Source organism: Sciurus carolinensis, chromosome 2 (genome assembly GCF_902686445.1).
Source record: "Sciurus carolinensis chromosome 2, mSciCar1.2, whole genome shotgun sequence".
Classification (NCBI taxonomy): domain Eukaryota; kingdom Metazoa; phylum Chordata; class Mammalia; order Rodentia; family Sciuridae; genus Sciurus; species Sciurus carolinensis.
Genome location: NC_062214.1, coordinates 33,926,705 through 33,939,563, shown reverse-complemented (window position 1 = coordinate 33,939,563; position 12,859 = coordinate 33,926,705).

Genomic DNA, 12,859 nt, shown 5'->3' with positions numbered 1-12,859 from the left:
GAATAAAGCATCCTAAAGATTTCTTTGCAGTCTGCATGATGAACTAACATTTTAGAACTTCAGTCTAAGCAATTTAATATGCTTAAAATCTGATTACCTCTAAAAATAATTTTAATACAATTTTTTCTTATGAAAATTTCCTCATATACACAAAGTAGAATGAATAGGACCATAAACTGCAATATAACTGTAACCCAGATTCAACAATTACCAAAAACTAGCCAAGCTTGCTTTATCCATTTTTTTTTTCTTGTTTTCTTTTTTAAAAACCATTTTTCTGTACCATCTGCCAGGTACAGATACAACGATTTCCATCTCTTAGTATCATAACATTGTGCCCTTTGAGATGTTGAGGTTTTCATAAGCTGCTTGAATCTACTTATTCAATAGTGCTTAGTTATATTCCATTAAAATGTCAACATATTAAAAAAAAAGTTTTATGGTGGAACCATTCTGAAACAAATGGCAGACATCATGTCACTCTATGCATATATATTTTAGCAAGCATGTACAAAAGCTAGGGTTATTGGCTTCTGTAGCATAATGCTAATTAGTAATACATTTTAACATAAGAAGAACTATTATAATGTTCAACAATTACATGCTAGGAGCTTTTCACATTGTTTCAGTCAGTGAGAGAGATTGAGTTAGTCAGTGAGAAGAGAATGAAGTTCATTCCTGCTGATCCTAAAAGAAGGGATTCTGCATGAATATCTCCCTGAACCAAGGGCAAAAAGGTAACCAGGTTGCACCCAAGGGAATGGAGTTAGAAAGTTGAAAGTTGTTAACATTAAGGGTTTCCGTAAGTTGCCAGGTGTTTCTCTGACAGATCCATATGGAGGGAAATCTTTGGTTCCTTCCCTGCTGTTCTCCCATAAGTCCTTGCATATGTCCTGTGTCTGCACAGCTATAGGAGGAACTCAGACTTCTGAGTTCAGGGAGTTGCTGTGTCAATCTGAATCTGAAGCTCAGTTTACAACAATATATTACCAGCCATGTCATACCGGAGACTTGTTCCAGACTTGATGCCGAAATCCCCAAATTCTGGTTTTATGTAATAGAATCATCCATCTCTGGGTGTAGTTGTTCTCTTTCTCATTCTTATTCCTCTGATGCCAGAGGATTTCAACTAAAAGGCTCTGCAGCAAATGCACAGAAGAAATAGTGGAATATATCTGGTAGCTTATCTGTAAAAGGAGGTAGATGTCTGAGGGTCTGAAATGTGCAGCAGACAGCTTGAGGAGGGAGGTGGACTTGTCTCCATGGGCAGTACTTACAACCTTAGACTGTATCATGAGCTGAGAACAGTTAGAGGAAGTCTCATACCCCAACTGGGAAAGACAGCTTTCATTCTCTTTGCAAAAATACCTTGCTGTGCCTTTGTTCTGCTACCTCTGCATGATAGTTCTTTCCTACCCTTGCTGTGGGCCAACCAAGTGGTGTCAGTCAAATTGCCTCAAATGGACTAACTACAGTTTCTATGTTTCACGTTCAATAATATTGCAGGGAAAATAAATCCACTTGGCCTAGGACAGATGTTGTGTATCAGTAGTTCATGCTTTGTCCAATTAATTGTGACAAAAAAAGGAGAAGGTAGAAAGGGGCTGCATGGAATGTCCTTGGTGGTGGGGGAGTGATTCTCAGATAAGTGATTTTCAATGAGCAAACACACTGAAAAGGTATCTATCTAAATTCAACACCATTCTCTGAGGAAGAAAATTTTATTCCCATTTTACAGAAAGATTAGTTGAGGCAGAGTATATTATTTTGACTAAAATTTCACATTTGGATGGCAGAACTGAATTTGAATACAGTTCTATATGAACCCAAAGCTCACACAGTCCTGCCAATCCCTAGTCTGCATGATTCTTATCTTAATATTGATATATTCATTCAACAACTTGCTGTCCCCATTTTGAAAACATGAGCAGTTTCTCTCCTTTATAGCCTTTATCTCATTAGAAAATAGCAGCTATTTCAATGTTTCACACGAAAATCAATTTAACCATTATGTTTCAGTCAGAATCTTAGAAATATACCCCCCATTAGTTGATGGGACCTCCAAAGATGATAGAAACCAGACTGTCTACATCAGGGGTCAGCAAACTTTTATGGTAAAATGGACAGATAGTAAATATTTTAGATGTTGTAGGTCACACAGTCTCCATTGCAACTAACTTAGATGTTGTAGGTCACACAGTCTCCATTGCAACTAACTACCTGATGTTGTTTTAGCAAGAAGCAGACAGATAATCGATAAACAAAAGGGCTGTGTTCCAGTGAAACTTTTTTTATGGACACCAAGACTTGGATTTTATATAATTTCATATTTTTGTTTTAATTGTTTTCCAAACATTTAAAAATGTAAAGCCATTTTAAATTCATAGGCCGTGCAAAAACAGGTCATGGGCCATATTTTTTTTTTCAGTTGGCTATGTAATTTGCCAATCTCTGATATGTTATTTTCAACCTAATATTCGTTTATTCACTAAAAATATGGAGAAGACACAGGCTATGTAGTAGGCATGCGGCAGGCTGTGCAGTGTGATGGAAACAGATTCAGGCCCTGCAGTCCTGAAACTGCTCATCTAGTGGGAAGACAGTGTTAATCATCACATCATCACACAGGAACTCTGGAGTGATAAAGGCCATGAAAAACAGCAGCTTGAGTATGTGTTGCAAGGGGAATTGCTCTAGTTTGAGGGTGAGGTCAGAGAAATTCCCTGTGTATTAAGTTAATATCTTCTAGTCTTGCCCATGAGCTCCTACCCCCAAAATCAGTATTTCCCACTATCACCCATCTCGTGGTGCTCATTGGCCCTGGGGGCTGTGTTAAGTAAGGTTGTGTCAAGTCGGTCTTGCCCACCTTTGCAGCTCTATGGCTTTTCATTGCAATGAGCCATCCTACATTTGTTCCCACTGCATTTTATCTCATTTCTAATGAGCTGTCTTTTTAATTTGCCTGGGATCATATTGAATTCTAGTCGGGTCCCTTGAGCCCTTAGAAACTCCATCTAGCTTCATTTTCCTTGCCATTCTAATCCTTATTAATCCTCAGTTCTTTCAGCCAGGCAATTGATAAAGATATTCTGCACCCAGAATAAAATGTCTTTTCCTCTCGGGTACATGGTTCTGGTGCAGTTCTAAAAAAAATCATTTATTCCTTTTTCTTTGATCAGAGAAGTAGGAGATACAGCCAAGTCCCAGTATTCATCAGGATTGGTTCCAGGACGCCCTGCAGATACTCTAAACCTGGATACTCAAGTCCCTTAGATAAAATGGCTTAGTGCTTGTATGTAACTTCCATACTTACACCTTAAGTCATCTCTAGATTACTTAAAATTTCTAATACAAAGTAAATGCTGCATTATATTATACTGTTTAGGAAATAAGGACAAGAAAAAGATTTGTTCATGTTTAGTACAGATACAATTTTTTGTCTGAACATTTTCAATCCCCAGTAGGTCGAATCTGCAGATGCTGAACCCATTGGTAAGATGAGTCCATAATACTTCCTTCTGTTGAAGCTAGATTAATACTCAAGAGGGTCCAATATCCCAGGACACAGTGACAGGCTGAAGATATACTCATCTCCAAAGCATCCCAGTTGCTGGTGTAGAATGTGTCTCTGGAATGACTGAGATTCATTTAAACTCTAAAATCTTGGAGATGTATTTGTAAATATTGGACTTAGATTCAGATTTTCTGTAAACTCAGTTTTTATCCCTGCAACTTAACAGGTAGATAACTGTTAAGCACTTCTAGATTTTAGTTATTTCAAAGAGAAGTACAGGGGTAGAGGTGGGGTGGATAAGACTTCTGGTGCAGAATTAGAGGAGCAAAGTCTAGAAAAATCTGTTTTTGTTAAATGAAAGCATCTTGTGGCTTCTTTGATAATAAACCCACTGGAGTAATTGTTTAGTTGATATGCATTTCTATGACCACATATGAGATTTTGAGTTAAGGCCCCCCCACAGAACCTAAGTATAACGGAACACCCAATTAAATTAAATGTGGTAATTGCACTGATCACATGTGGCAGTTTTTAAAAATGTCTGATATTCCTCCCTCCCATCAAGAGGTAGGGTCTAATCCCCTCTGATGGAATTTGATCAGGCTTGTGACCTGCTTGCAGAATTTGACAGAAGTAGGGCTCTGTGAAGCTGTGGAAAGTCAGACCCCCTGGGTTCTCAGGGAACACATTTTGGGGGGAAGGTAGAAGGTAGGCACCATGTAAGAAGACCGACTACCCTGGGACCAATATGCTGGGGAATCACATGTATGCACTTCAATAACCAGCCCCAGCTGAGCCCATCTGATGGTCTCCTCCACCTGCTGCCAGCCATCTGAATGAAACATCTTGTATGTCCTGCCCAGGGGAACCTTCAGATGCTTGTAGCCAGTCCACAACTGATTGCAACTGCTTGAGCAATCTCAAGAGATAAATGCCCAGGTCGGCTACTACTCAATTCCTGAGCTACAAAACCAAAAAAAAAAAAAAAAAAAAAGTTAAATTTGCTACTTTTGTGGAGGGGGGGAGTGGCAATTTATTATGTAGCAATAATACTAGCAATACTAGTGAGAACTAAAGTTATAACAGTTTTTTTGTATGTTTGTTGTTTTTTGGTACTAGAATACACTGAACCACATCCCCAGCCCTTTTTAAATTTTGAGACAGGGTCTCACCATGTTGTTTAGGGACTCACTAAATTGCTGAGGTGGGCTTTGAACTTATGATCCTTCTACCCCCCTGGGATTAAAAGTGCATACCGTGGCCAGTTAATAATGCTCTAACTATACCATGGTGGTGGTGGTGGAAATGCTGGTACTGGTAGAGAAACAATACACCTTCAGTTTGGTGTATACATATTGACTGTGACTTATTTGTGTCATTACAACCAAATCAAATGAGAAGCATATTGGAAGAAATGAGTTGAGGTCCAAGGCTTTGTTGCCTCTCATTCCTACTGAGATGTTGGAGATAACTTTTAAAGTACAGCATTTATTCTTTGGAGCATGTAATATTCATGACTGCTTAACATCCTCAGGCAAGGTTTGCTTTTACTTCTTCAATGATAATATGAAAAAGCCAAAGTGTTTTCCTAACCTCCACTCTCACACGGTCACTTCAATACAGAATACTTCACTTCTGGTCACCAAAATGTGTAGGATCCCCACCCCCCAGCCTCCAGCAGCAATCAATCAGTTCTCCATCGGATACCAGTTGGATGTCCTCTAATTCACCTCCATCCTGATACTCTACCTGGAGAGACTGTCTGATCCCGAAGTTTGAGGGCTTGGTCTCACAAGTCTGTCCCTGTCTCAGATGCCACTTGCAAGTAGTAGTTTGTCATCTATACTTCTGATGGGCTGGCTATAAATCAAAGTTGCTTGGGTTTAATTAGCTAGAGAGACTCAGAGAACTCAGAGAAACACTTTACTTGCATTTGTGGCTGTTGATAAAAGCGATAGTAAAGGATACAGATGAACAGGAAGAGATGCACAGGGCAAGTTTTGTGGGAAGAGTCTCAGAGCTTCCATACCTTCTCTGCATGGTACTGGCTCCAGGAACCTTCAACTATTTGGCTATGTGAGCCCAGTCCTTTTGGGTTTTTATGGAGGCTCAGACCTCAGGTAAGGTCTGCTTTTACTTCTTCAATGATAATATGAAAAAGCCAAAGTGTTTTCCTAACCTCCACTCTCACACGGTCACTTCAATACAGAATACTTCACTTCTGGTCACCAAAATGTGTAGGATCCCCACCCCTCCAGCCTCCAGCAGCAATCAATCAGTTCTCCATCGGATACCAGTTGGATGTCCTCTAATTCACCTCCATCCTGATACTCTACCTGGAGAGACTGTCTTACTTAGGCATGATTGATTAAATAATTGACCATTGGTCATCAACTCAACCTTCAGCCCCTCTCTTCTCTCTAGAGACCGGGGGTGAGATTGAAGGTCAGAGCACTTTAATCTTGCCTTTATTTTTCCTGTGACAAGTCCCCATCCTGAAACTACTTAGGTGACCCCAACCACCCATCATTTCACTTGCATACAAAGGACATTGCTCCAGAGATTCCAAGAATTTCAGAGTTGAATGCTGCGAAACAGGGACTATAACACTATAACACACTATAACAACTTTGAAATGTTATCTATGGAGCACAGATCACCTCTGAACCTGAACTACCACTTCAAAATGTGTACATTTTCTTAAAATAAAACTCAGAAGGTGAGTTAGGAAAGGGAAGAAGAGTTCAACCATAAACACATCTATTCAAACTTTATTTTTGTAAAACTGCTTCAACCTGATTGATTTCAATTGGCAACATATAACAAAATCCAAGATGGAATTTTTTCAAAAGGATTTGAGACATAATTCATGACCTGAGATTGCTGGACTCCGAGGGGTCTTCCCAGGGGTCCCTTTAGATAGTTTTGATGGATTTTTAAGTAAACATTTAATTGAGCTATAACACAGATGTACTAAATATTGCTGAACACTTGATGGATATTTTTTTTTTTTACAAGTGGAAGACACTTGGAGAATCAGAATCCAAGTCTGAAAACACAACATTACCAGTTCTCCAGGAGTCCCCTCACACCTTCTTCTAGACTCTATCCAACTTCAACTCTATCATTCAGACTTCTAACACAGTAGATTGTTCAACTTTTCTTCAAGATTTTATTTATTTATTTATTTTTGTAAGAGATGGGGTCTTACTAAGTTGCCCAGGCTGGTCTGGAACTCTGGGACTCAAGACATTCTCCTGCCTGAGCCTGATGAGCAACTAGGACTAAACACTTATGCTAGGATGTCTGGCAATTTGACCTGTTCATGAACTTTTCCTTTGCTCACTGTTATGTTTGAGAGATTCATACATGTGGTCCAATGTAACTCAAATTTGTGCATGTTCATCACAGTGTAGTATTACTTTGTACCATTATACCACACCTTTTACCCATTCTTCTACTGATAATCTTAATTGGTTTATAAAAGTCCATATGGCCTGAAGAGGAATTTGAAGCTCTAGTAGGAATCAGTTCCCTTGAAAATCTTCAGCATGTGATGTGGTAGCTTTAGGTTGAACTGTGCTCACTATGATCCTATTGTTTTTATCTCTCACTATGGAGAATCTCTGGCTACTTCTAAGAAGAATTTTTTAATGGTCAAAAAATTCTGTGCTGTTTTGAATCTCTACCATGTTAATGACTTGCATAAAGTACTAATATCTTTTTTTTATTAATTTTTAAAATTTTTATGAACTGCATTTTGATTCGTTGTACACAAATGGGTACAACTTTTCATTTCTATGGTTGTACATAATGTAGTTTCACACCATTCAAATAATAATAAATAAACATAGGGTAATACTGTTTGTTTCATTCTACTAATCTATCCATCCCCCCACCCCATTTTCCTCTATACTATTCAAAGTTCCTTTATTCTTCTCTTCCTCCCGCAACCCACCCTCGTTATACATTGTCATCCACTTATCAGAGAAAACACTCCATCTTTGGTTTTGGGGGTTGGCCTATTTCACTTAGCATGATATTTTCCAGTTTCATCCATTTACCAGCAAATGCCATAATTTTATTCTTTATGGTCGAGTAATATTCTACTGTGTATACATACCACAGTGTCTTTATACAATCATTAATTGAAGGGCATCTAGGTTGGTTCCACAATCTAGTTATTGTGAATTGAGCTGCTATGAACATTGATGTGGCTGCAACACTGTAGTATGCTGATTTTAAGTCCTTTGGGTAAACCAAGGAGTGGGATAACTGGATCAAATGGTGGGTCCATTCCAAGCTTTCTGAGGAATCTACATACTGCTTTCCAGAGTGGCTGCACCAACTTGCAACTCCACCAGCAATGTATGAGTGTGCCTTTTCCCCCACATTCACTCCAACACTTATTATTGCTTGTGTTCTAACTCCATTCTAATTGGAGTTAGATGAAATCTTAGGGTGGTTTTAATTTGCATTTCTTTAATTACTAGGGATGATGAGCACTTTTTCATATATTTTTTGGTCACCTGTATATCTTCTTCTGTGAAGTGTCTGCCCAGTTCCTTAGACCATTTATTGATTGGGTTCTTTGTATTTTGGGTGTAAAGTTTTTAAAGTTCTTTATAAATTTTGGAGATAAGTGCTCTGTCTGAAGTGTGTGTGGAAAATATTTTCTCCCACTCTGCAGGCTCTCTCTTTACATTTTTGAGCATTTCCTTGGCTGAGCAAAAGCTTTTTAGTTTGAATCCATCCCATTTATTGATTCTTGCTTTTATTTCTTGTGCTCTGGGGGTCTTGTTAAGGAAGTCTGGTCCTAAGCCAATGTGACGGAGATTTGGGCATACTTTTTCTTCCATTTGGTGAAGGGTCTCAGGCTTAATTCCTAGATCCTTGATCCATTTTGAGTTGAGTTTTGTACAGGGTAAGAGATAGGGGTTTAATTTCATTTTACTGCATATCTAACCAAAGAGGTGAAAGATCTCTACAATGAAAACTACAGAACATTAAAAAAAGAAATTGGAGACCTTAGAAGATGGAAAGATCTCCCATGTTCTTGGATAGGCAGAATTAATATTATCAAAATGACCATACTTCCAAAGGTGCTATACAGATTTAATGCAATTCCAATTAAAATTCCAATGACATTTCTCATAGAAATAGAAAAAGCAATCATGAAATTCACCTGAAAGATCAAAAGATCCAGAATAGCCAAAGCAATCCTGGGCAGGAAGAGTGATGCAGGAGATATCACAATACTGGACCTTAAACTCTACTATAGAGCATTAGTAACAAAAGCAGCATGGTATTGGCCCCCAAATAGGTAGACCAATGGTACAGGATAGATGACACAGAGACATACCCACATAAGTACACTTATCTCATACTAGACAAAGGTGCCAAAAACTTACAATGGAGAAAAGATAGCCTCTTCAATAAATGGTGCTGGTACAACTGGAAATCCATATGCAGTAAAATGAAATTAAACCCCTATCTCTCACCCTGTACTAACATATTTTCAGTCTCAGAATTCATTGGGATCCAGCTCTAACAACGCTGTTGGTTTCACTGAGGGTAGGTTTATGGCGAAGAAAAATGGAACCACCAAATCAAATTTCTGAATTACACTTTGCAGTTTTTTGTAGATTTGTGAAGGACAAGTTCATGTTTTCTTTATAAGCATGCCAGAAGGCAATAGTCCTTATGTGAGAATATCAAGTGAAATTAGACTCATGTTAGGAAATAGGGTTCATGCAATGCACACCTGCTTGTTAAAAAAGCAAACCTATTAACATTTTCCAGCAATATTGATGAATACTACAATAAACAAAGGGGGTCTTCCAGCAATGGCAAGAGTTTGAGACAAAAACAGCATGTGATATCTGGGTACATTTCAGATCTCCATCTGATTGGATGACCACCCCTGTCCCATTTGTTTAAACCGTGGGACTTTTGTGTTGACCTGAAGATTTTCTCCACATGATTCTTTATTTAGACACACATCTTTATGCAGAGCTATTTCAGGGATAATTATATCCCAGGATCTCTAGTTAATCAAGCATGAATTTTATACTTTGCCATAGGTGAATTAATTCTTCCAGGAGTTAGTATCTTAAAACCAAGTCATTTCTTGCTTGGGTCATCTTGTACTTTGTATAGGTAATTTTGTATGATTTGAGATAACATGAACTGAGGTAACAAACTTCTAAATATAGATGCTTCAACACAAAAGTACATTTATTTTTCTCACGAAGAGCGTAATGCTAATGTTTCTGGTCAGAATATGAAATATTTTTTTTTTTTTTTTTGCTTTTGCTGCATCTTCTCAAATTTAGGTTGCAATGAGTAGAGAGATTATAGAAGACACTTCCCACAGAAAAGGACACTTATCACAGTCTGTTGGTGGAAATGAATCACATGACTCTGCTAGATACAAGGGTTTCTGGAAAATGTAACTCTCGCTGGGTACCTGCTTTTTAGCTAGGCACTATGTCATGAAATAAAGAGCACACATTTTGGTGGAAAGCTAGCTGCCTCCTCTACAGAAATTGCAGATTATTATACTTTACCTTATTTTATAAGAAGAAATTACAATAACAGAAAATTTGGGGGGGTTTAATTAAAGTTCATGATTCTAAGGCTTCAGAATGAGGTTACAAAAATATAATTTAATTTCCTATCACTTAAAATAATCTGCATTTTGAAGCTCCATCCACCTAGTAGAGAATTATAGTTTAATGGTGTCTTTAAGGTGTTCCCTTCTCAGAATTTCTGTCTGGAATGAATTTCTGAAATTATGGGTAGCAGGGCAGGGATGTTATCAATTGATCTGTTGACACAGGTCCCCATGAGATGACCTTTGGTGCAGAGGTCACATGCTTTAATTCTAGTGATTTTGTTGTTATTTTCAGGGCTTGGGAATTTTTGTCTTTCCAAAAAAATGAATCTTCTAGAATGGAGACATTGAGGCATTCTTTGCTCTGAGATTCCAAATCTTTTTCAAGCACTATTCTCTAAACTCAATTCCAAAAGGATGCATGTAGGGGGAAATTTTAATACAGGATACTCTTCTTCTTTCAAGTTTCTGGCAAAGAAGGTTTGTTTATACCCCAATCTTTCCCTTTGTCTGAAATTTAGGTTGTTTCTCCAACATGCCGTATATTCCTGCACCCAGATCTTTTTATCATTAATGAATTTCAAGCACTTATAACAGGACTTGACACAAGGTTATCATTTCATACGTATTTGTAGGATGATTTACTTTTCAGACAGATATATAGTCATTATGCAAATGAATGCCAGAATTCAGAAAGTCTAGGAATCTTCAAATCTTCCAAAGCTAGTAGGTGGGAAGGTCAAGAATTCAACCCAGGTAGTCATTATACAACTGTATTTATTAAAATAATACTCTACCTTCTCCCAATTCATCTATAGGGCATTACAGAGAACCCTGGACTTGGAATGTGAAAACTAACTTATTTCATTTGTGACTCTGGGAAAAAATCACTTAATCTCTTTGTGTTTTGGTTTTATATTCGCTAAGTGGAAAATAATGACATATTTATCACAGATGACTGGGAGATTAGATGGTGATGAATTGAGCAGAGAAATAATTATGTTAGTTATCTGTGGTCACAACCATTCAGTCACATCAGTGTAACAGACAACCATATAACCATGTTGGCATCATAAGAAATTGATTGCCCTTATATCTGGGACCCAGCTAAGCAGTTATACTGATCTTGGCTGTACTTACTCACAAATGTGGGGTTAGACTGGCTATCAGCTGATCTGGGTTGACCTTGGCTGGGATGACAGGGTGACTCATCTCTATCCAATTTATGTCTCTTTCTCTTGGCTTGATCAGCCCAAGAATGTTGTCATGGTGACAATAAAGGCACAAGAGAACAAATGGAATCACACAAATTCAGATAAACCAGTTTGTAGAAGAACCACACCATCACTTTATTGCATTCTTCTTAGTAAGGAAGCATAGTTATGATTTTAGGGTGCAGGGGAATTGATTCTGTCTCTTTAGTTGAAATAATTGCAATGTAAAAAGACAAGGGGTACAGACATAGATATGGAAAATAATTAAGTCATTAATACACTTAATCTTCCATAAGAATGTACATTTTAGCTCAAACTGTTGTACATTTGGACATATTAAAACCGGGAGTCCACTTAAGAATCCTTCTGAAGTCAATTTCATTGATTTATTTTAACCTCTTCCTTTCCTGCTCCATAGGCTGAATCTATAGCTACCATCTGGAAAGGAGAAAGGTGGACAGAAACCCCTCAGACGAGACAGGCCTATTTTTAAAATGAAGACTGTCCTTAACCACTCAATGTGTACAATTAGTACTATTGTGGTTTGGATATGAGGAGTCCCCCTAAACCTCCTGTGTTAAAGCAGGAACATTCAGAGGTCAAATGATTAGATTATGAGAACTATAATCTAATTAGTCTGTCCCAGTTGAATGGACTAACTGGGAGATAACCATAGGCAGGTGGAGCATGGCTGAAGGAGAGAGATCACTTGGGATACACTCTGGAAGGGTTCATCCTCCCTGAAGTACCCCCTTTCTTTTTCTCTCTCTCTCTTTCTACTTCACCGCCACCATGAGCTGAGAAGCTTTCCTCTACTGTGCTCTTCACCTTGATGCTCTACTTCACCTTGTCCCTGAGCAATGGATTCTGATGACATGGACTGAGACCTCTGAAGCCATGACCCCAAAATAAACATTTCCTCCTCCAAGTTGATCTTGTGAGATCTTGTGGTCACAGTAATGGAAACCTGCCTAACAAAGAAATTGGTACTGAGTTGTGGGGTCATTGCTGTGACTAACCTGTGTGATTCAGAAGCTTTCGGACCTGAATTGTGGGAGGTATTTGGAAAAGTTTGGAGATACAGACTTGAGAAACCTTAGAAAATTGTAGGTGTTACTTAGTGGGTGATTCTGGTGGGAACTCAGAAAAATAGAATGTTGATAGGAATTTTGACAGTAAAAACTGTGTTCATCTAGTTTCAGAGGGAAGCAAGTACTGTATTGGAAGTTGGACTAGAGGCATTCATTTTACATTCTGGCAAAGAAATTGTCTACATTTTGTCCAAATTCTGATACTTTCTGTGAGGCTTAATTTAAAGGTGATGGACTAATTAATCTGGCTAAGGAAATTTTAAGGCAGCACAAGATTCAGGGGTGGTGGCATGGGTACTGTTAGCAAGTTTTATTCAGGGTAACTTTGAAAATCTGGAGAAATAAGCTGAAAGAAAAAAATTTAAAAAAACTTGTTATTTGACCATAAAAGTGCATGTAAAATTTGGGCCATGAAAGGTATGGT